This window comes from Etheostoma spectabile, chromosome 5, assembly GCF_008692095.1.
Source record: "Etheostoma spectabile isolate EspeVRDwgs_2016 chromosome 5, UIUC_Espe_1.0, whole genome shotgun sequence".
In the NCBI taxonomy this organism is placed as follows: domain Eukaryota; kingdom Metazoa; phylum Chordata; class Actinopteri; order Perciformes; family Percidae; genus Etheostoma; species Etheostoma spectabile.
Genome location: NC_045737.1, coordinates 27,805,718 through 27,830,922, shown reverse-complemented (window position 1 = coordinate 27,830,922; position 25,205 = coordinate 27,805,718). Strand labels below are relative to the sequence as shown.

The 25,205-nt window shown below is 43.0% G+C and overlaps 1 long non-coding RNA gene across 1 annotated transcript in view; it reads right to left on the bottom strand.

Moving 5' to 3' along the window:
* Positions 1 to 14,909: 14,909 nt before the first annotated feature.
* The window catches only part of LOC116690068 (uncharacterized), a 25,029-nt gene continuing 14,733 nt past the window's right edge, over positions 14,910 to 25,205 (bottom strand). The window contains exons 2-5 of the long non-coding RNA XR_004332161.1: positions 24,967 to 24,975; positions 22,227 to 22,230; positions 16,999 to 17,008; positions 14,910 to 14,997 (exon numbers count right to left, since the gene is read on the bottom strand). This is a non-coding gene — a long non-coding RNA (uncharacterized LOC116690068). The remainder of the gene's footprint in view (positions 14,998 to 16,998; positions 17,009 to 22,226; positions 22,231 to 24,966; positions 24,976 to 25,205) is intronic.

Below are 25,205 nucleotides of genomic sequence, written 5' to 3'. Positions count from 1 at the left end.
TTTCTAGAAATGAGAGCTGCTCCAGTCCAAGTGGGATGAATGCCGTCTCTCCGAATCAGATCAGGTCTTCCCCAGAAAGACTGCCAGTGATCCACAAAGCCCACATCATTATCTGGACACCACCTCGATAGCCAGCGGCGAAATGACGACATGCGGCTATACGTGTCATCGCTGGTTAGATTTGCAGGGGTCCAGAGAAAACTACGGTGTCCGACATTGACTTCGCGTATGTACACACCGATTCAACATTAATCTTAGTAACCTCCGATTGCCGTAACCGGGAGTCATTAACGCCAACGTGAATAACAATCTTGCTGTATTTACGTTTATCCTTAGCCAGCAGTTTCAGATAAGACTCAACGTCGCCCGCTCTAGCCCCCGGGATGCACTTAACTACGGCTGCTGGCTTCGCTAACTTCACGTTTCTCAGAATGGAGCTGCCGATAACCAGAGTTGGTTTCTCAGCGGGGGGGTTGCTGAGTGGGGAAAATCTGTTAGAAACGCTAACAGGCTGGTGGCGGTCCGACGCCTTGGAAAGCTTACGACTGTCTCTTCCTCGTCCTCGCACAGTAACCCAGCACTATGTCCTGGCTGCTCCGAGTTCGCGAGGAACTACCAGAGGCTAACTCAGGCTCAGGCGGCCGTGCTGACTACCGGGGGAGGTTAGCTACAGTAACTGACGACTGATCTGTCATGGTGCGGATCCGGACTTCTAACTTACTAAGCCTCGCCTCCACGTCCAAAAATAAACTACTTGTTACACACGCCATCACCGCTAAAGGATGCAGAGGAGTAACTAAACATCTCACACACCGAGCAGGAGAAAGTCGGAGAGGGGCCGACATAACTAACTGCTAAGCTAAAGTCGTTAGCAGCTAAGCTAAAGTAAGGTAGCGTTAGCTACCAAGCGTTAAAACAGCTGTTATTTAACAAAAGTCGCTAAAAAATGAGAAGATATGTGAGTGCTTAGGCAGAACTGCTATAAGAATAAGTGTTTAGCGGACAGTTAGCCGCTGTAATAGCAAATCTAACAAACTGAACTGGTATGTCGTGAGCAGCAGAGCAACCAACACGCAACCAACACACAGGCACAGGAAACGGAAATGAGTCAGGTACGCTTACCGTAATTACCGTAATGCCAGTAGTAGCTCCACCTCGAGCAGCTCCAAAACACAGGTTCTAAAACTGTGAGTAACCCCTCAACACTTTCTCACTGATCCACTCCGGTGTTTCCAGAAAGGAAAGATACGGTGCCTGATTAGGCCTCTATTGCTATTACTGAGCTCTGTTAATGTTTAGCAACAGCACAAGTGATACAGCAGACTGAATGCAAGCTGCACATAGAGAAGAGCAATGGTGGGGATATTATTAGGCTAGCAGAGCACAGGAGAGGCAAAGGAGTGGGTAGAACCATCTGTCATTACCTCTGTGTGTGTGTGTGTGTGTGTGTGTGTGTGTCTGTGTGTGTGTGTGTGACAGATAAATATGTCTCTTCCTGCGGCTTGTTCATCACTCTTTAGCCTGGCTACTTCTGTCACACCTCTGTCATCGTTCGTCATGGACAGCTGGGCCACAGGGGTCACACAAAGGAGTGTTTGTGAGCGTGAGTGTGATGTGTGTGTGTGTGTGTGTGTGAGTTTGTGTAGCTTAGGTGGTAGAGCTGTGGGTTAATGTTCTCACAAGATGAGAGTTGGTAATCGATTGGGACACTGAAAGCTTTAGTCAATGAAGTTTTAAGAATTATATTCACAAATGTCCAGCAGTCACTGTTACAGGATTACTGTGGGAGTGTGAACACGTAATATAATGTAACCAAGTTATGGTGAGTTTAAAAAAACTAAACCAGCACCAACATACTCAAAACAAGCAGAATGAGTACTTGAAAGGTTGTGTAAAGGGATTGTGTCTAGATTGCAACTAGGGATGAGCGTCTGTATCTGTATCTGTATCTGTTTACCACATGAATTATCTGTATCCGGATCCGTACTCGGACTGGGCGGGGCCTAAACCGGAAGTGGTCAGATTTAACCAGGAAGTGGGTCGGGTTCTCTTGAAATGTGCCGGGCTTTAACCGGCATGTTATTTAAGCATGCAATTGATATGAGTTGATCAAAAATTGTTATATTTATTGCTGATTTGAAAACTATTTACATGACAGCATTGAGCTTCAGATCAATGGTCAATGGCAGCTGACAGTAAAAAAAAAAAAATCTCCGATGGCAGAGACGCAACGGGAGTCACATTTAAACCAAGCAGCACGTCTGAAACCCACGTTCACCAGAAATCTACTGGTTACTATGTAAGGACTACAAACCCCACGTTTACCAGAAATCTACTGGTTACTATGTAAGGACTACAAACCCCACGTTCACCAGAAATCTACTGGTTACTATGTAAGGACTACAAACCCCACGTTTACCAGAAACCTACTGGTTACTATGTAGGACTACAAACCCCACGTTCACCAGAAATCTAATGGTTACTATGTAAGACTACAAACCCACGTTTACCAGAAACCTATGGTTACTATGTAAGGACTACAAACCCCACGTTCACCAGAAATCTACTGGTTACTATGTAAGGACTACAAACCCCACGTTCACCAGAAATCTACTGGTTACTATGTAAGGACTACAAACCCCACGTTCACCAGAAATCTACTGGTTACTATGTAAGGACTACAAACCCACGTTACCAGAAACCTACTGGTTACTATGTAAGGACTACAAACCCCACGTTCACCAGAAATCTACTGGTTACTATGTAGGACTACAAACCCCACGTTTACCAGAAACCTACTGGTTACTATGTAAGGACTACAAACCCACGTTTACCAGAAACCTACTGGTTACTATGTAAGGACTACAAACCCCACGTTCACCAGAAATCTACTGGTTATTGTGTAAGGACTACAAACCCCACGTTTACCAGAAACCTACTGGTACTATGTAAGACTACAACCCCACGTTTACCAGAAACCTACTGGTTACTATGTAAGGACTACAAACCCACGTTGACCAGAACTCTACTGGTTACTATGTAAGGACTACAACCCCACGTTTACCAGAAATCTACTGGTTACTATGTAAGGACTACAAACCCCACGTTTACCAGAAATCTACTGTTACTATGTAAGGACTACAAACCCCACGTTCACCAGAAATCTACTGGTTACTATGTAAGGACTACAAACCCCACGTTCACCAGAAACCTACTGGTTACTATGTAGGACTACAAACCCCACGTTCACCAGAAATCTACTGGTTACTATATAAGGACTACAACCCCCACGTTTACCAGAAACCTACTGGTTACTATGTAAGGCCTACAAACCCACGTTCACCAGAAATCTACTGGTTACTATATAAGGACTACAAACCCCACGTTCACCAGAAATCTACTGGTTACTATATAAGGACTACAAACCCCACGTTTACCAGAAACCTACTGGTTACTATGTAAGGACTACAAACCCCACGTTGACCAGAAATCTACTGGTTACTATGTAAGGACTACAACCCCACGTTCACCAAAACCTACTGTTACTATGTAAGGACTACAAACCCCACGTTCACCAGAAATCTCTGGTTACTATATAAGGACTACAAACCCCACGTTTACCAGAAACCTACTGGTTACTATGTAAGGACTACAAACCCCACGTTGACCAGAAATCTACTGGTTACTATGTAAGGACTACAAACCCCACGTTGACCAGAAATCTACTGGTTACTATGTAAGGACTACAAACCCCACGTTTACCAGAAATCTACTGGTTACTATATAAGGACTACAAACCCCACGTTTACCAGAAACCTACTGGTTACTATGTAAGGACTACAAACCCCACGTTGACCAGAAATCTACTGGTTACTATGTAAGGACTACAAACCCCCACGTTGACCAAATCTACTGGTACTATGTAAGGACTACAAACCCCACGTTGACCAGAAATCTACTGGTTACTATTAAGGACTACAAACCCCACGTTCACCAGAAATCTACTGGTTACTAGTAAGACTACAAACAGAATTAAAAACAAACCTGAAGCTGAAAAACCCTAAACGTTAACGGAACAGATCCGCAGACCCGACTGACTGACGAGAGAGAGAGAGAGTGAGAGAGAGAGAGAGAGAGAGAGTGAGAGAGAGAGTGAGAGAGAAGAGAGAGAGAGAGAGTGAGGAGAGAGGAGAGAGAGAGGAGGAGAGGAGAGGAGAGAGAGAAGAGAGGGAGAGATGGGGAGAGAGGGAGCGCATTTCTCCATGTTGTGTGTGTGTGTGTGTGATTGATCGAACGGGTTTGTAGGCGGGGGGGGGGGGGTGCTGTGACTATCCCAGAACGCTGCGCGGCCAGTTGAGGAGTTGTATTCAATCCGAGCACGGATATTGACTCATTTACTCGGATAATACTTGTACTCGGCAAAAGTGCTGTATCCGTACCGGATACTCGTTTCAGCCGGGTACTCGGATCACCCCTAATGGCAACCCTAGCTTTGCGAAAATCTCAGTCTCACAGGCGTTTTACAGTCGACGCATCCAAGCGTGCACACGCCGTTGTGACGTCAATAGGACGTAGATCTCGCTGGCGCCCCAGGATTTTGAGTGTGCGTCCAGAGGACGCGCACCACTCTATTCGTTTTCAGCGGCGAGTGACAAAGCGGAAACAGAAAGCCTGAAGGAGCTGAAGGGTAACCGGATGCCAGGACTCTCAGAGTGACTGCAGGTCTCTCTAGGAAACGTACTGGGTTAAGATGAGTTCTTAACCCAAAAAGGCTCAATCCCACCAAGTAGATCATCCAATCAAATCCAAGCATTGACATCAACGCTGCTGCTAATTCTGCAATTGTTTACCTTTTTCTTCTTCTAGTCCGTAGAAATAGCAAAGCCGGTGCCACCTCTGTTCAGGAGGAGACTGCAGCTAGTGTCGCGACCACCACACGGGAGTAGAAACAGTTACGGCGCTCTCATGATGTCACATTTGCGCACGCCAGTTCGGCTGTGACTACTGTATAACGCCCTTTAGTCGCGTTGTTTCCAGATGCAGCAAGCAGAAAAAGCTCTGATAAACCAACAACATGCTACCTACCCAGCAACATACAGCAGACAACAAACGTAGCAGCTAGCTGGTGAACACTGTGGCGCTTTTAGCAATAAGAGACATTTCCCTCAAGAGTTGGTGGAGACCAAAACAGAGCTAAAAGGATAGTAAATGGCTTACATTTGGCAAAGACGCCAACAACACAATTCTAAATCAATGCTAATGTGGCTCCGTATCAGCTGGATGTATAAATAAGCAAGTTAGTTCTATCAGATTTTTCATATTTTTTTGTTAGAAAGCGATGCACTCATGTTGGTGTGGTTGCGCTGCCCCCAAGTGGCCACAAATATCAATTGATGCAGGTTTAACTTTTGAAATATATGAATATATGTCTGTTTGCTACTTCTTATCTATAGCCACTTCCTGAATAATTTCCTGCTGTACATGATGCACTGTACATTTACTGATGCTGCGACACAAGTACAACAACTGAGAAGTTGCAGTCTACGCCAAGTGTGCCATTATTACTGTACTTTTAGCTCTTATCTTAAGAGCTGTTATATTAACTCCAAAGCAATTTTTGTAGGTGTCATCCAAATAAAATAACCATAAACATATAGCAGTAGTTTCCTTTCCAAAAAACATATCTTTACAATTAAACTTAGGCCTGGTCCTCCTGGACTTTTTCTCTGTCTGGAATAAATCCCAGAGGCAACTTCTCTATAATTCATAATTTCAGATGAATAGATTGTTGCGACAGTGCCTGGAACAGAAAAGTAACAACTTGGATGAAAGTACGTGATAGGTCTTTTCATTCCACTGAGATCTCTTAAGAGAAGACAGGCTGCTCTAAAGCTGCTCTGCTGTCCCAGGATGTAATGCGTGTGTTGTAAACACCAGTGTGCCACCATATTGTCTGGCAGCAGATCATATTTTACCATGTTAACACACCATCTGTTTACCCTCATAAGCATTCATTACACATAAATGAGTGCACACAGCAGGCTGCCACATCAGAGAGCAGTGGCACACACACGCACACACACACTAACAAACATTTTCCCATATACACACACATGCATAATATATAAAAGTAGGCTGATATACTGTACTTGTTGACATAAACAAAAACAGTATGCATGCATTGTATGACTGTTTGTAAACTAACTCATAACACACACACACACACACACACCACACACACACACACACACACACACACAAGGGAACAGCTGGTGTTTTGCATCCTATAGCCTCAGCTTTACCTGCATCTCGGTGGGTTTGCTTCTTCCCATTTTCATGACCCTGCTCGCCATGATAAAGATAAACAAAAATGTACTTTTTTAAATCAACAAGTACCTGCAGAGCCAGCAGAGAAACAGGTGAATCACATGAACGCAGCAGGAGTCGTCACACCGTGCACAGTAAAAGATGTTGTTATGATTAACCCATCGCGGTCCTCATCCCAGAAACCACAATGGGCATTTGTTTGAATTTAAAAAGTCACATCATAAAGATGACAGATCAGAAAATGCACATACTTTATAGAGGCATTACGGGGTTACTTTTGGATGTGTAACTTTTTGCTGGGGACCCCCTGGAACCCCCTTCAAGGACCCCAGGGGTTTAAGACTCTGACACTGAGAATGTTTCCATCCCTCTCCTCTCTGATAAAGGCCAAAATGCAGGAAAAATATCATATGGCTCATTATATAGGCAATGACAAACAACCTTTTTAATGAAAACTGCAGTATGGGGTTGAAATCTTCAGAAGATGATAGTAAGAGGATCTTATTGGACAGGTTTGCTTTGTTCAAGTCTTTCTTATGCACAGATTTACACATGGCTCTTTTTGTCTCAGCTGACCTCAGGGGGGGCTCTGGAGTTATGAAAGCATCGTACTCACCAAAGCAATTGCTGAGGAGGTGGAGAGAGGAGAGGAGAGGAGAGGAGAGTAAAAGAGCAAGTGTGCAAAACACTTTAAGGGTCCACCTTAATTTTTTTTTTTAAAGAAAAGAAATTATAGCTGATATATCGATATTTGAGATGAGATGTAACAAATGTGATAATGACATGTCGGCCAATATAACTTTTAGATAAACATGCCACAATCCTAGAATAGTACGTGTGCTGTAGCCAGACTATGGTTGAAAGCTGCAAAAAAAGCTAGTAAGTGGACCTTACTGGACAGGGTTACATTTTTCAAGTGTGTCATATGCACAGATTTACACATTGCTTTTTTCAAAGTTCAAGAAACAAGAAACACAAGCAGTCAGACAGACAGGAAGGTTTAGCTTGTGCATGTCATCGGAACCACGTCATTCAGAGGTAAAGCTGAAAGTTCAGTAGGTCAAAGTGGAACCAGGAAGTCAATCTGTGAACTGTGACAGATGGTTACAACGGTCGGTACTGTTTGGGAAATCCTTTTACAGTTTGCAAAATTGCCTCATCTTTAGTTCTTTTTCTGTGTTCTGGTGCTTTCCCACAGCTGAACATTTTCCATGTCCCACACATGGGACATCCCTCACTGAGCTTCTGACAACAGACAGGCTTATTCTAATGGACACGAATCACTAAGTCCCTGCTTAGTGTCAGGTTATTTACCCATACCAGTTATGTTGCCAGCTGTCAGAGAGAGAGAACGTTTCTAGCAACAAGTAAACAGTTGCTCCTAAATATATTTGTGGCTAATGCAAAATGGTATTGGGAAAGAAGGAGGAAAACAGGGAGGGGAAAAGAAAAGGGGAGGGACAGAGGGTTGAAGGGAAAGGGGGTCATAGGGAAGGAAGGTAGGAATGGGGGAGAGAGAGTTCTGGCTGACAGGGGTCCTTTCATCCTCTATGCTAGAGCAGACAGAGAGCTAGCACTGAGGGAAATCAGAGACCATTACACACACACACACACACACACACACACACACACACACCCACACACACACACCACACACACACACACACACCACACACACACACACACACACACACACACACACACACACAACACGCATGCATGGGTCTGCATACACAACATGACATACACTCACGGACACATTCTACCTGCACAGTTGCACATTTTCATTTCTTGTTAAACGACCCTGCTGCAATGTCAGTATATTTTCATACAGCCTTCTATTATGCCATGTCTCTAACCTACACATGTCTGAATATGAATAAAATAATTACTAAATACTCTGTGGTCTCTCTATCCCAGCAAAGAGAAACTGCTTAGTGTCCTTATCATCTTCTAAAACCTGGCCTGCCTCCTCGCTTCCTCCTCCATCCTTCAGTCCCTGTATCTTTCCTCTTTCTTTTACGTCCATTGTTTGGGTCCGTGGGTCTAATAGAGGATGCACTCCAGCAGGCTAATGATCGCCTTGGCCGGGGGTTATTGATCACGCCCATGAGTGATCTGAGGAGCCCTCTGATTATTGGGTCATTAATCAGGCCTGGATTACCCTATCAATGGAGCTGCCACTGAATGGCCCAGTCGGGAGATGGATGACTGGAGGGGGAGCAAGAAGAGGAGAAGAAAGAAGAGGAGAGTAAATAAGCCATTCGCCAAAACACGTAAAGGGTCAGTTCACCGATATAAAACAAAAACAAAAAATCTAGCCCAGGCTGATAAATGGATATTGGAGATGAGATGTAACAAAACTGATAATTATATATCAGCCAATAGTAATGACTTTCACACAGAGATGGGAAGTCACAAAGCACAAATACTTCATTACTCAAGTAGATTTCAGATATTTTTACTTTACTTTATTTATGTGTGCCAACGTTTTACTTTCTCTTCTTTACATTTTACCAAATTGGCTTGTTACTTTAGTTTCAAATAATTACCATTAATATTTTTTGTGTCTTCAATAACAAATTCAATCTAATTGGATGGGAATATACATTGCACTTGACACACCACTACAACACGACTCAACAGAGTCAACGTCATTCATTCGCGGCAACTCATTGCGGCTTGATGGCGCTAACGTTAGCACATAGTAGCATGGACGGCGACATGACTGAAAAAGAAGAAAACAGAGATCCCAGAGATTCAGCAGACAAGCAGCAAGACATTCCCATCATCCTCGGCCTGATCTTAGAGAGAGCATGGAGCGTGGGCGCCTGGGTAGCTCACCTGGTACAGCGGGCACCCGTATATAGAGGTTTACTCCTCAACACAGCGGCCGCCGGTTTGACTCTGATCTGCGGCCCTTTGCAGCATTACATTCCCCCCCCCCCCCCCCCCCTTTCAAGTCTAAGCTGTCCTATAAAAATAAAGGCCTAAAATGCCCCAAAAAATATTCTTACAAGAAGACTATGGTCATGGTTGTAGTCTTCTGGAACTAAATGGACTTTTGTTTTAGGGGGTTAGGGTTAGGGCCCGTTTGGAGCGAGTACCTGTACGGGACGGACCGGTTGATTGGTTCACGGTAACGTTATAAAACGCTTGGGCTGTGTTCCGATCCACAAAGACACTTCTCCCTCCTGCTCGCTGATTAAGGAATGACGGTTTACGGGAACTTCACTCGACAAAATCCCTCCATTCCGAACACCGTGCTACGTCACTAACGCAGATATGTCTGCCGCAATGCGTTACCCTGGTAACCAAAACACCTTGGATACATTGCTCCTACTGTGGAATTTACTCTACTGAACTGAATTATTGAAACAAAAACTGATACCATTACAAAACGTATTCCATTGAAATGTGTATTGATTCATTAAAAAAGACGTACACTGTAGTTTTTAGCGAGGCGCAATGACTGCTGGGTAGTCTTGCAAGCTTCTGGCGAAGGGATGAACCGATGTTCAGTTGTTCCAGTTGAACTGACCATGCTTGCTCGGAGCGTGCCTATGTTCCCACATTCCTCAGAATTTTACTTTAATTGACGTTATTCTCAGAATTCTAAGATTAAATTCAGAATTCTGACTTTAAACTCCGGACTCAAATACCTTTTTTTCCCATGTGGCTCTTTCCTCGTCCGTAGTGAAGGCGCCACATACACCACCCCACACCACATTTTATTTCATGCTGCATTGAATCCATAATACCTCCAACACTCCTACTAAATCACTGTGATGCCTGCTGGTCAAAGATGACACCCTTCACTGATGTTACATGACTACCCTCCTGTCAAGGGTAATTTGAAACACTTGTCCTCCTGGTTCCTTTTACAGTTAAGTCCCACTGTGGTCTGTCAATAAAAAACATGTTGGAAGAAACTCGGTTTGGTTGACTAACTGTGGGACAGAGAGTCTTGACAGTGGTCACATTTCTCTCTAACAGAGTGTACCATGGGAAAGTGTGTGTCTGGGTTTAGCTGTGGTAAACCAGCTGAATGTGAGACTGTGTGATTATCCACAGTCCACATATCTGTGGTGGCCTATAGATCATCATGTGTGTGACAGTCTGCTTCCCGCTGTGTTATCACTGTCTCAATCTGTCTGACTCCACAGATCACAGAAACCCAACTGTGTCTGGTGTTGGGAAAGTTTAAGGAACACTCCAAGGGATTTGGTCCAACACTGAAATCCTCAGTGTGTCCCTCATACTGTAAATCATTTTCCATGGTGCGACGTGCTAACATGTTTAGCATGCACTTTATTAAGTGATGGAAGGCCACGAGTATTACTGCACTTCAAGGTTTTCTGAATGAGATTTGTAAAAACAAAAATGTGCTGCTTTAAAAATGCCAGGTCTACAGTAACCAAAACATCCCTGTGTCTTGGAAACCACAATTTGACTCGAAGATCAGTGTCTATGTGGCTCCCATGGCTTCTACAGAGCCAGATAAACTCCAGAACAGACACGGACAGCAGAGGAACATGTGGCTCTGTTCAAACAAATTCTGTGTCTGTATGTATCAGCATGTACCTTTGCATGCAATTTTAGGCTGTACACTGATAAACACCTGCCTGGAAATGGCAGAAGACAAAGTTAGAATTTCTGCTCACTTAATGTTTGTGGTGACCACGGAATTAGGATAAGAGTAAAACGGATGAATCAGCATAGCAGGATGGTCAGAGTAACGGCCATGTTTGTGTCTACCAATGCCATTTTCAAACATGTGTGACCGGGGTAGCAGGCTAATTCCTTCCATTCAACACTTTCTACTCCTTACATTTTAACACAAATATCGGTACGTTCTACTCCTTACATTTTACAAAGTTTTACAAACCATTTCAGTGAAGTTACCGTTATAGTTACAGTATTTGTTGCCTCATCAATACCAAATTCTAATTGGATGGGAATATACGTCAGGGATAGTGTAGAGCGAGGCGGTTGTCCTAGCGAATACAACAGAGTGATCAGGACCCTGACGCGGAGCGAAGGGTCTTGAGTCAGCCTGAATTATTGTTACATTGTGCTGCCAACCGAAAACACCACAAACTGGTGGCTTTCAATAATTTACTATTGAATATGAAAACACATAGGAGGTAAATGCTGTTTTTTGTTTGTTTCAGTAACTTTATGAAGTTCACGTTAATGCTCAGTTACATTTGTTCTCCTTCTAGCAAAGACCATGCCATGGTTCTATTACACTCCAGAGAATTGTGGACCTAAATGCAGAGATAAGGCAGGAGAAGTTTGAGGATTTAATAACAAAAAGGCAGAATTCCAACCAACAAGGAATTCAAAAAGCAGAAGGCAAAAACAACACAAGGAGTCCAAAGGAAGCAGGCAAAATGAATGTCCAAAAATGATGACAAAAACAAAGAAAAAAGAACAGGACATAAGCAAAAACTGGAGCAAACTGGAACAAACTCACAGGAAAGAACAACCGCAGGGAGGAGTCCAAACACACACACACACACACACACACACACACACACACACACACACACCACACACACACACACACACACACACGGACAGGATCTGACAGCAGACAGAGTCAACGCAGAAACAAAATACACAGCGGGACCCGGGGACCAGAGGGCTGGGGAACAGAGTGGCAGTGTAATCAAAGAGGTGGGAAAACACAGGAAGCAAAGCTAAACTACCAAAATAAAACAGGACAGAGAAATTTACAAACAGGAAACAGAAATAACCACAACCAGCAGGTTCTCTAATTTAGTTAAGTAACCCAAGTAACATTAAGGTTAGTTTAAAAATAATCTAATACCAGCTGATACAATATCTGCATGTACTGCTTTATATTAAAAATTAATTCTGTAACAGGATTTAGTGTAACAGTGGTGTAGTCAAGTTAACGTTACTCATGGCTGTTCTTGTTTTCAAGACCACTTAACGTTAACGTTAACTTGGTCTCGACTTTATTTTGGGCTAATGTTAACGTTAATGTCTCAAACCTCTCAGACATTAGTTAGAGGACTCATGTTTAAATTCCCACAGAATCACAATTAAATTCATATCTTGCTAGTCCTTCAGAATCTTCTTAACCTGGAGTCTCTGTCCCACTAATCATATATGGGATGTTGTAGGCCTGTTGGCAGACAACCATTTAAAATGTAGCCAATGGCATGTAAAGAGCCTTTCTCCATGTCCACTGACGTTTCTCACTGTGCTCTAGTAACACCTGTGTGGTCCAGGTAGCTTTGTATACAAAACGTTTGTCATTTGCAAGGCTACTTTTACTTTTATACTTTAAGTCAATTTCCAAGGCTGTACCTGTTCCTTCTGTACTTCTACTTACAGTCTACTGCTGGCCACTCAAATCGGATTTCAAAGTCTCCTTTTCCATCATTGAGAGTTATGGATTGTGCCTATACTTATGCAGATAATAAAATAAAGAAACAGAGGCTCTGTTGTTCAAACCAATGTGAACCAAGACCGCATTTAATTACTTCCACATTGTCTACAACAATGCAGCTTCACCCTTTCCATTTTGACTTTCCACAATACAGGCCTAACTTAAATTTACTACGAGTATTTCGCCAAAGAGGCAAGTCAACAAAATTGCAACAGGACACCAAACAACCACGTCAAATTCAGAGTGACGGAAGTGCTGAGCAGAATCAATGCTGGTACTAGCAGAGCGCTAACATGCAGGAGAACAGCATTGTGTTCTGCACCGGGACTTGACCGCGCCATTGTTTGGTTGGCCAAAATGTTGGAGCTCCATTTGTCATGTTTCCATGTTGGAGGGGCGCGTGCGTCCCCAGTGTAGCTACATTGACACCTTGTTTTAATTCAAAAACTTAATAGTTGTGTTTGCTGGCTCACCGCTATGCGTAATTCTTTATCAACTTGTAGCACTACTGTACTTCAAGTCCAATTTCACTCTGCTTTGAACTCGGATTTGGTCTTCTCCGACACCTGAGAAAAACACTGTTTGGTGCTATATACACAAACTTTATTTAACGTTTTTGCTGAAAACAACTGCCTTTTGGTTCTGGATCAGTCATTTAATCCATTGTTAAAAAATGTTGAGGACGGCAGCTAAATATTGTGGCATCCTATAATTGAATAAAGATTTAATCTAAAATTTTCATGTAAAAAAAGAAGACAAAAGAATCAAGCTTTAAGGTCACCTCCACCTAAATATTAACTTCTATGTGCTGTAAACCATTTTGTTAGAGAAGGCTTTAGAGAAGCAGATATTTCATTTTCAAGTATTGATATGTGACCATATCTTTCTAAAAACATAACAAAGACTGACAAAATGAAAGTACCTATATGTTGCTGATTCTGACGTTTCAAACCTCACCAAAGTCTTTCAATGACTCCAGCTGTTACTAATTGGGCAGCCAGCAAATCTCTCCCTTGAGAGATGACCAAAAGTAGTTTCTCAGGAGTGAATATTGATAAGGTTGTGTGTAATGGTCCTTTTTGTGTCTGATCCATGTAGGTGTCTTTGTGGTCCCAGTCCCCCGCTGAGAGACAGACAGATATAGGGCCCATTTTGGATGAGTGCTTGTCTATGATCGATGACCTGGGGACTCTAAACACAGATCAGCCATTGATACATGCACACACACACACACACACACACACACACACACACACACACACACACACCACACACCACTTATCATTTATTGAAAGAGCCGAGAAACATTCCAGGTTGAGGAGGGAGATAATGATCCAAGACCATGGCTTTTTGTGACTGCAGGTCAGTTTATAGAGTGGGGACAAAGACTGGAAGAAGGATGCTTTGTCCAATTAAAGTACTGCCTTGCAGTGTCCTCCTTTAGCTGAGTGTGTTTACGTGCATTTAACAGTTTAAATATAGCTGTTTCCATGCACTGTCATATCCAGATCACAAATAAAACGGCACGGGTGAACAGGATATTCTGAACATGATCACTTAGACCGAGCATTAAGATCTGCTGTAACTGGCTTGAGGTACTTATTCTAATGGCAGCGCTAACAATAAAAGCAGTAATACACTAAGAGCAGTTCATAAATAGGTTGTATTGTAGGTTGTTGTGTGGTAGTCCAGACCTCTGATTGGACCATCAGACCATTAGCATTACTGTTGGCCACTTATTCCCACTGACTGGCGCCAGTTCTTACTAGTGCGGCGCTCATTCCTACTCGTTTGAGTGGGAAACATCTAGCGTCTTGGCCCCAGGAAGTGCTGCTTGCCTCACCTGATCGACTTTACACTCAACCCTGCATTCCCTCGGTTCCCCAGTGATACACACGCCAAGTGGGAAGCAGATTGGATCCACGTTTCTCCAGATATTTGAACGACAGACATACAAACACACCAGAGATGGGAAGTAACAAAGTAAATACTTACTTACCTTACTTACTTACTTGTCACCTATTTTTAATTTAGTTTTAGTCTTAGTCTTGTGCCAAATGTCCTTTTTAGTCATTCACGTCTCTTTTTTTGTTGGTCAAGTTTTAGTCAACTAAAAGTCTCGTCATTTTAGTTTTAGTCAAAAGAGAACTCAGGTATCTTAGTCAAGTTTTAGTCAAAACATTTTAGTCTTTTTTAAAAAATAATTATTTCTGAGATATTTCTGATAACCATTTCAGTCAAATAGTCTTTCACACATCTCAAAAACTGGTTATATGTCATAATTACCTTACAAAATACACGTGTTGAATGATTTTTGTTGAATGCAACTTTGTTAAATGCTTCTGATTTTATATCGAGCCTCTTCCTTCAAGCAAATACAATCTACAGCATGTTTTATTCATTTCTCCAGCTGCTGCTTTGCCATCACTCCTCTCCTTACCCGGGCCGGGGCACATTGCCTCCGCTGTAGTAGCTTCTCCAGCAGGCTGAACCGGCCTTCCTCCCCTCCCTCCCCTTTCCTGGGGCCGGGGCACATTGCCTCCGCTGTAGTAGCTTCTCCAGCAGGCTGAACCGGCCTTCCTGCCCTCCCTCCCCTTTCCTTACCCGGGCCGGGGCACATTGCCACGCGCTGTAGTAGCTTCTCCAGCAGGCGGAACCGGCCTTCCTCCTTCCCACATCGCTACCTGGATGTGTGACGGCTACATGAAAAAAAGGGGACGTGTCGAATCTCTCCGAGCCGCGCCTGATGAAACGCCTGAGTCATGCTGCAACTTACTGGAGCAGTCAGCCCACTGATCGCAGAGGGGCCAAACTCATGTCAAACTAAAACACACTACTTTGAAAAGAGTGGTATAATGTTTTCTTTGACTTTGCAGTACAGCGGCGGAATGTAACTAAGTAGTACATTTATTAAGTTTGAGGTCCTTGTACTTTACTTAAGTCTTTCCTTTAATGCCACTACTTCTACTCAGCTACATTTAATCTCGTTGCACAAGTACCGTGTACTTGTGTACTTGTGTATAATGACAATAAAGGCATTCTATTTTAGAGAGAAATATTGTACTTTTTACTCCACTACATTAATCCGACAGCTTAAGTTACTTTACAAATGAAGATGTATGTACAAAACACACATGTAGGTTATTAAATACAATGTTTTATAATGATTTAAATTACCCAACAATAAAACGGCCCACAGGTCCATTTGAAATAATTAGCCCATTAAACACTGTTTGGATCGCTTTTACTTTTAATACTTTAAGAACACTTTCCTGATGATATCTTAGTCACAATTTCAATGCAGGAGTTTTACTTGTAACAGAGTTTTTTGTTTGTGGTATTAAAACTGTTACTTAAGTTAAGGATCTGAATACTTCTTTACCATTGCTGCAGCTTTTTCAAGTATGAGAAGATAACCCAAATTACATAACTTGTTGGACTACAATTTTATCTTTTAACAAAGTTTCTGCTTTAAAATCTTGGGGCATGTAGATTTGAAAGACGCTGTTGTTAACCAAACATAATTACTAGGGATGAGCGAGTACAGCATTATCTGTATCTGTATCTGTATCTGTTTACCACATGAATTATCTGTATCCGGATCCGTACTCGGAGTGGGCGGGGCCTATACCGGAAGTGGTCAGATTTAGCCCGGAAGTGGGTCAGGTTCTCTTGAAATGTGTGGGGCTTTAACCGGCATGTTATTTAAGCATGCAATTGAAATGAGTTGATCAAAAATTGTTGTATTTATTGCTGATTTGAAAACTATTTCCATGACAGCATCGAGCTTCAGATCAATGGTGTTGTCATGGTAACAAACAAACAAACTATATACAGAACGTTTTGCAACAATGAATACAACACATGCGGTTGCAATTATGAAGTAAAATGTAATGAACAAGAGTTTTCATACTCAATATAACTTTCTTTTTTTAACTTTTTATTTTTGATGATCAGTGTGATTTTTTTGTTTTGGTTCTTTTTATTTTTTTTATTTCTTTTATTTCCACACAAGGTATATGGTGTGTGTGTGTGGTGTGGTGTGGTGTGTAAGAGAGAGACACAGAGAGAGGGGGCGGGGGGGGGGGGGGGGGGCAGCTGACAGTAAAAAAAAAATCTCCGATGGCAGAGACGCAACGGGAGTCACATTTAAACCAAGCAGCACGTCTGAAACCCACGTTACCAGAAATCTACTGGTTACTATGTAAGGACTACAAACCCACGTTGACCAGAAACCTACTGGTTACTATATAAGGACTACAAACCCCACGTTCACCAGAAACTACTGGTTACTAGTAAGGACTACAAACCCCACGTTGACCAGAAATCTACTGGTTACTATGTAAGGACTACAAACCCCACGTTCGACCAGAAATCTACTGGTTACTTGTAAGGACTACAAACCCCACGTTGACCAGAAACTACTGGTTACTATGTAAGGACTACAAACCCCACGTTGACCAGAAACTACTGGTTACTATGTAAGGACTACAAACCGAAGTTATAAAACAAACCTGAAGCTGAAGAAAACCCTAAACGTTAACGGAACAGATCCGCAGACCCGACTGACTGCCTGACGGAGAGAGAGAGAGAGAGAGAGAGAGAGAGAGGGGAGAGAGGGAGAGAGGGAGCGCATTTCTCCATGTTGTGTGTGTGTGTGTGATTGATCCGAGCGGGTTTGTAGGCGGGGGGGGGGGGGCGCTGTGATTATCACAGAACGCTGCGCGGCCAGTTGAGGAGTTGTATTCAATCCGAGCACGGATATTGACTCATATTACTCGGATAATACTTGTACTCGGCAAAAGTGCTGTATCCGTACCGGATACTCGTTTCAGCCGGGTACTCGGATCACCCCTAATAATTACTGAGCTACTGCTGCTACTGATTCTACTGCTGCTTTGAATAGGACTAGTCTAACAATAATCTCTCTCTTGTGAGTCCCATAACTTTATGGAAGTACAACACTAAATCATTGGAGTACTAGTTTAAATCAGTTGGAGACTATATTAGTCCAATGTGGTGGCATATTATTGTGACAAATGGGCTGTAAAAAAAAGACGAGTAGTGGTTCTTCTTCCATAAAGAGCCTTTTCTGAATGCAGTATCTTTTTACCTCTAGGTCCAAAGTGTAAAATGTTCAGATGTCAATTAATGTGTACTGCAAAAAAACACCAGCTGCAACCAAATCTGCCAAATGTTTCAGTAGCTTTATGTTAATGTATCTGAAACAATGGAATATTTAATACAGGAAACGGAGAAAAGGGGATGTCAAGCTGAATGTGGCATGGTGTATGGCAGTAACTGACATGGAGACAATGAGCTATTATGGTACTATGGTAATGTACAATTAAGGGTTGAACCACGTGGACTGGTTTCGTAGTTGGCGGTCGGCAGTCGGAGTTGTTTGGTAGTTGGAGGAGGAATGAGTTGAGTTTGGGAGGTTACTTTGGAAATGTAATTGGTTACTGATTAGAAGTTACCTAGTCTGGCAATGCCAGACCTTCCTCAACGGCGCTGTGGAGGAGGGTCTCGTTAGTCCACACAGCATTCTTTAATTCAAGAGAAATGTGCTCTGGTTTATTGATATTTCTTTGAACCAGTCACAATTGTCCTGGGTGGTGTAAGCACCGGGCAGAGCCCCGGTTCCTCTGCTAAATAGTCCCAGGAAGGAAGTTGTTCTGGTGGAACATGTGTACGTTCAGAAATAGTTTTAGTGTCAACAGAAAACTCAGATTGGACAGATAGTCTAGCTAGCTGTCTGGATTTACCCTGATGAGATCTGAGGACCAGGTAACCATAGTCCTCAGATTGGACAGATAGTCTAGCTAGCTGTCTGGATTTACCCTGATGAGATCTGAGGACCAGGTAACCATGGTAATAATATAACATAATCAATATATCATTAACAATTTCACAGGTAACTTTAATTTTATTACACATTTTTTTTCCCAGTTTCTGTAACAGATTACAATTACCTGTATTCTGTAATTAAATTACTTAACTCTGTTACATGACACCAGTAACTTCCCCAACACTGGGAATGAGTATGTGTTACTCATGTTTCTACGTCCAGATTGAGTCCCAGTCTTAGGACTCTGATCCAAGATTATAATTGTTAACGGAAATTAACAAATAACAAAGACTAGGTGGGAAATAACATTGTCGTTAAAAAAATAAAAACAAGGCATTACTAAAAAACTAAAACTATAATGTGTGTGTTTGCAAAAGTAACTAAAATAAAACAAAATGATTGAGTAATTGTACGAGAAAATTGTACGTGCTATTTGGCTGTAGTGTAGTGTTTGGCTGTAGTATGGGCGGCTGTGGCTCAGTGGTAGAGCGGTTGTCTGCCAATTGGCAGGTTGGGGGTTCAATCCTGCAGTCCCGTGTTTAAGTGTCCTTTGACATGGGCAAGGCACTAATTGAACCCTGAGTTGCCCCCGCATCGGAGTGTGAATGTATGTGAGTGTTTATCAGCAGGTGGCACCTTGTACGGCAGCCCGGCCACAGTGTATGAATGTGTGTGAATGGTGAATGTTTCCTGTAGATGTAAAATCGCTTTGAGTAGTTAAGACTAGAAAAGCGCTATATAAATACAGCACATTTAGTCTTTGCATTGTGTTCAAGTGCAACTTTTTGGCCGAGACACAAGTTAAGTAACAGTTGGCCTTCATCACCACTGGTTTGGTCTGTTTTGTGTCTGTCCCTTTAAATGTGTTTTATACACATAGAGATCAGCTATTGTATAGAGACATAATTTTGCATTATTCTGACAGTAATAAGGCAGCTCTAACGTTTTGTATCAGAAATGCAGAACGTCTAGGACTTGTGTCCGTCCAGACAACCAATCTACCTCTGGGATCCAGAGTCCAGAGTCCATGTAGGGGGAATCATGCAACAACTGCCTGGTTGCAGTTGCATTGGACTTGTTCATTGAAGCACAGATGAAATTTCTTTCAAAAAGCAATTGACGTTATATCAACAACAATACGGGTTGATAGCCATTGATATATATACGTACATATAACCCCTGAACACAACAGTCCATTCCCATTGACTGGCATCATGGCAGTACCGAAAGCCGGGAAGAAAAGAAGAGTCCTATTTGATTATACTGTGTTAGAGAAAAGCAAGTGCCTTGCAGTGGAAGGTGGTATTTTATCTTAGGAACAGCCGCTCTCAAAAGGATGCTGAAAAACTAGTCCATGCATTTGTTACTTCTAGGCTGGACTACTGTAATTCGTTATTATCAGGATAATCAAATAAGTCCCTCAAGAGTCTCCAGCTGATCCAAAATGTTGCAGGGAGTGTTCTGACAAGAAATAAGAAAAGAGATCATATTTCTCCTGTATTAGCTTCTCTGCATTGGCTTCCTGTTTAAATCCAGGTTTGAATTTAAAATCTTTCTGGCTCAGGCTCAGGCTCTTCTGTGGAATCAGCTTCCAGTCGGGGTCCGGGTACCAGAGCCTTCAGCTATCAGGCTCCCTACTGTGGAATCAGCTTCCAGTCTGGGTCTGGGGACAAGAGCCTTCAGCTATCAGGCTTCTTACTGTGGAATATAGCTCCCAGTCTGGGTTTGGGGGGCAGACACCGTCACCACATTTAAGAATAACCTGAAAACCCTCCTCTTTGATAAAGCTTATAGTTAGGGAGTAAGGAATTGCAGCGTCCGCCTAACCCGGCCCACCTGCTTCTCTTCATAGTTGTCAAATTCATCTACCATATAATCAATAATATGATAAAACTAGAGGGAGGCAGGCCAGTACAGCCTGATCAGGCTGGGGAGAGCTCTAGCCCGATCAGGCTCCTCTCCTTAACCTGTCTCTCTTAGTTATGCTGTCATAGTTCTAGACTGCCAGGGGACTTCCTTCCTCCCTTTGAGACTCTGAGCGCCTCTCTTCTCTCCCTTTCCATGTGTGTGCATCCTGTCCCAGAAATGCCTGTTGCTAACCTAGTTCTGGGGAGTTTACTCCCCTGACATGGGGATCCTTATGTTTTCTTTCACCCAGCATGTTTCCTTTGATTAGAATGGAATCAAGATCTTGGTTGCAGTTGTTGCCGTGGTCCTGCTGCACCACCTGGCTACACCCTGCTACGCTCTGCGAAGCCCTGCTGTGTCCTGCTATGACATGAACTACTATAATTACCATGTGTAGTCAGTGTTCCATTGTCTTTATTGTGACTGTTATTGCCACTGTTCATCACAAAATCCTATGTATTTGAAAGTACATTTGAGAAGTGCACACAAGGAGACAAACCTAGCTAACCTTAACAAGGTAGAGGAGAATGCCAAGCCTCCCTCCCCCGAAACAGAAGCTAACCCCGGTACAGGGCATGGACATATGGGTACAGGGAAATGCGAAAAACAGGCAGTAGTCAAACATTCATGACAATCGGGAACTCAGGAACACCGGAAAAAGGGAAAACCGCTGCACACACGGAAAATAGGTGATCTTGCTCAGGAGCAAAGGAAAAACTGAACTTAAATACACAAGACAGGGGAGAAAAGAAGACACAGGCGCAACACAAAGAGGTGACCCGATATTTGCTGGTTAGTAATAGGGGTGAGGAATAAATCTATACAGCATAGTTTTGCGATATTTTCTGTGACAATGCTGGATCGATACACAGACACCAAGTATGGATCTATTATCATTTATGTGTTGGTCAGTTTGTCCCATTTTGCAGCAATAAAATTGAAGTGATATGAACAAACAGAGAAATGTTTCTTTTTAGATGAAACAGATGTGGACTAAGTTTCCTTTTGGGGACATTGTTTGAAATTGGGAAAAATTAGAAGTCGGAAAAAAAGGTAATAAATTGCAATTTATCATAGAAGATTGCAATATGTTTAAATACATGTAATAATATTATTTTGTGCCATGAGTATGGTGATGATATTGTATCGGGAGGCGTCTGGTGAATCCCACTCCTAGTTTGTAAATACGCAGGAACACCAAAAGCGGGAGGAAGCTTGGGTTAATAGGTGTATTGATACTGGAAAATCTCCACAACTGTGTGAGTCAAGGGGTGGTGGTGGTGGAGCAGTGGATATGACCTTTGGTGTGGGAGATCTGGGTTCAGTTCCAACTTTGATACACCAAGCAGTGTGTCCCTGAGCAAGACACTTAACCCCTAGTTGCTCCAGAGGCGTGCAACCTCTGATATGTATAGCAAAATTGTAAGTCCCTTTGGATAAAAGCGTCAGCTAAATGACGTGTAATGTAAAGATTGAGTTCAAAAGGTTCAGCACTTTCCTCGAACCAAAGTTCAAAACACATACATATTTAGGTTTTTCTCCTGGCACACATCGATTACACTGTGTGTGCTCATCATATGTACATTTTATGTCCTGGTGTTATAGTTGAATAAATTGTGAATACATTTTTCTAAAATTGTATGATGTATTTGTTGTTATTATTACACAATACTTTTTTTCAGACCTTTAAAACCCACTTTAAAAAGGAATTCAAACTAAACTGAATTTGAAAAGAAAAAGTCAAAATGAAGTAAAATAAAAAGAAAAAATAATGAAAGATTCAGAACTATAACAACCTGCCATTATGATGTTAGTCAGCACTCTGAAAGTGCTGTCTCAGAGTTCAGCTTTCCTTGTAATTGCACACAAAGGTAAGTACTGTGCTTTGCAAGTTGTTCTATTCCTATTTTACCATCTAACTTTTGATGACACTGTTTGTGTATACAACTGGGAATATGGTGCCAAAAAGTACCCGCACTTCTTGCCTGCACTGTGTTTCCAAAACGTGCGGACTTCTTCTCCTCCTCCGAGTGTGTGTGTGATTGTGTGTGTGTGTGTGTGTGTGTGTGTGTGTGATGAGACACTCCCTGTACTGCTCATAGAGATTACATTTCAAAAGGATCAAAAATACACCAGACAGTCTTGCTAGGATAATCAATCACCACTCCCAAGATGTGTGTGTTAGTGCGTGTGTGAGAAGGAGAGAAAGAACAGAGCACATAGAAAAAGATAGAGACCGAGTTAAAGATAGGGAGAGGGAGGGGAAAGTATAGCCAAGAAGAGGGGAGAGCTGTGGGGGAAATTAAAATACATATATATATGTATATGTATATATATTATATATATATATATACATATATATGTATATATATCTATGTATATAGATATATATACATATATATATATAATTGGGAGTGGGGACTGTGTGTATGTGTCTGCGCTTGGGAATTGGAGTCATAAATCAAACAGCCTGTCAGAAGTGGTGGTGGGGTTGTTGGAGAACATGAAGGGGGGAGAGTGGTATGGGGGAAAGAGGGGATGGAGGGAGAAAGGGAGAAAGGAAGAGGTGCCTCAGTCATTCACACACCGCATCACATACTGAGCCCGAATGCAATTTCCCCTGAATGTCAGACAGAGATGAGAGGTGGGGCAGATAGTAAAACTATGTGTGTGCGTGTGCGTGTGCGTGAGTGTGTGTGTGTGTGTGTGTGTGTGTGTGTGTGTGTGTGTGTGTGTGTGTGTGTTGGTGTGTCCCTGTCCTCGACCCCAGGACGCGAGACACAGGCCCAAATCTCATTATGCCGACATGATAGAATTTGCTCTCTGTGTAACCTCATTATCCTCACTGTTAGATAAGGCGCTGTAATTGCTCACAGCAACAACAACCAAACACAAACGCCTGTTTCACTGTGTGTGTCTCCACTGTGTGTTAGTATGTGTTTTGAGGCCTGAGTTGGATCACTTTATACCAGGCCACCATCATCCTGAACGATGATATTACTATTTCGCATCAAGAAATGCCACAGTGTTTGCAGTGTTGAAGGTCATTTGGAAAGACAAGGATTTAGATCATCAATGTCAGCAGTGCACATTTAAGTGTTTATGTTTCTGCATAAAGTTCATGATCTCCGGAAACCAGACCTAGGTCTGAAGGTATTAACAGAGGTTAATCTGTGCTTCAATGAACACGTCCAATGTAAATGCAACCAGGCAGTTGTTGCATGATTCCCCCTACGCACTCTGCCGGCCGGGCGGAAGTGCCGCAGGCGGCGTCGAGATCGTAAACAAAGGCGGGGGAAGCGCGGAGGACTAAGAGCTAAGCTAAAGCTAACACCACACCGGCTCTCTTTACCCAGCATTTTCCTTGCCAATGTACGGTCGCTGATGAACAAAATGGAGGAGATCCGACTCAGCATACACACAGTAAGAGACTTTGAACTGTAATGTCATAATCTTCACGGAAACATGGTTAAACAGCGGAATACCGGACAATGCTTTCGAGCTAGCGGGACTTCACACATTCCGGGCGGATAGAAACTAGATGGCTACGGCAAGACCAGAGGCGGTGGTCTGTGCATTTACATTAACAAAGCTTGGTGCACAAATCTGCTATTGTGGGGAGACATTGTTCAGCTAACCTTGAGTTTCATGGTTAAATGTAGACCGTTCTATCTACCACGGGAGTTCACTTGTACGATTATCACTGCAGCCTATATTCCCCCGGACGCTGACGCCAAGTTGCTATGAAAGAACTTCACGCAGCATTAGTAAACAACAGAACGTTCACCCGGAAGCTGCGTTTATTGCGCTGGTGATTTTAATCATTCAAACTGAAGTCAGTGCTACCAAAATTTCACCAGCATGTTTCTTGTCACACCAGAGGAAACAAAACTTAGACCATGTTTACACAAACATGGCTGGAGCCTACGTCGCGACACCCTCCCCCACCTGGGACAGTCAGATCACCTTTCTTGTTCCTCACCCCAAATATGCCCCTCTCATAAAAACCGCGGAAGCCATCAGTGAAGACCATCAAGGTGTGGCCTGCAGGAGCAGATTCATCACTCAGGAAAGGTTCTCCCACACGACGGAGTACGTTTGCTATCAAGCCCAGTGGCTCTCCACGGACATTGACTGCTACACCTCCTCTGTACGGATTTATTAAACACCACCATAGACACTGTTACAACCAGAAGCAGATCACTACATACCAAATCAGGAAGCCTGGATGAACAGGAAAGTGGATCCTTTTGAAGACACGCAAAAACTGCCTTCAGATCAGGAGACGCACGGGCCCTATAGCACATCCAGGGCAAATCTGAAAAGGGGCATCAAAGGGGCCCAAGCACTGCTACAAGCTGAAGATAGGGGGGCCCACTTCTCCAACGCTGACCCTCGACGCAGGTGCGGGCATTCAGGCCACAGTGACTATAACCCACCCCACCCCCGTAGCCACTGATGTAAACTTCCGAACGAGCTTAATGACTTTTATGCTCGCTTTGAAGAGACAACAGAGAAACTGCCACCAAGCTCAACCCTCAGTGATCCCCCCCAATCACACTCTCCTCCACAGATGTCTGCAAGGCACTGAGCAGGATCCAGCACGCACAAGGCTGCTGGACGGATAACATCCGGACGTGTACTCAGGGCATGTGCGGAGCAGCTCGCTGGAGTTTTACAGACATCTTCAACCGT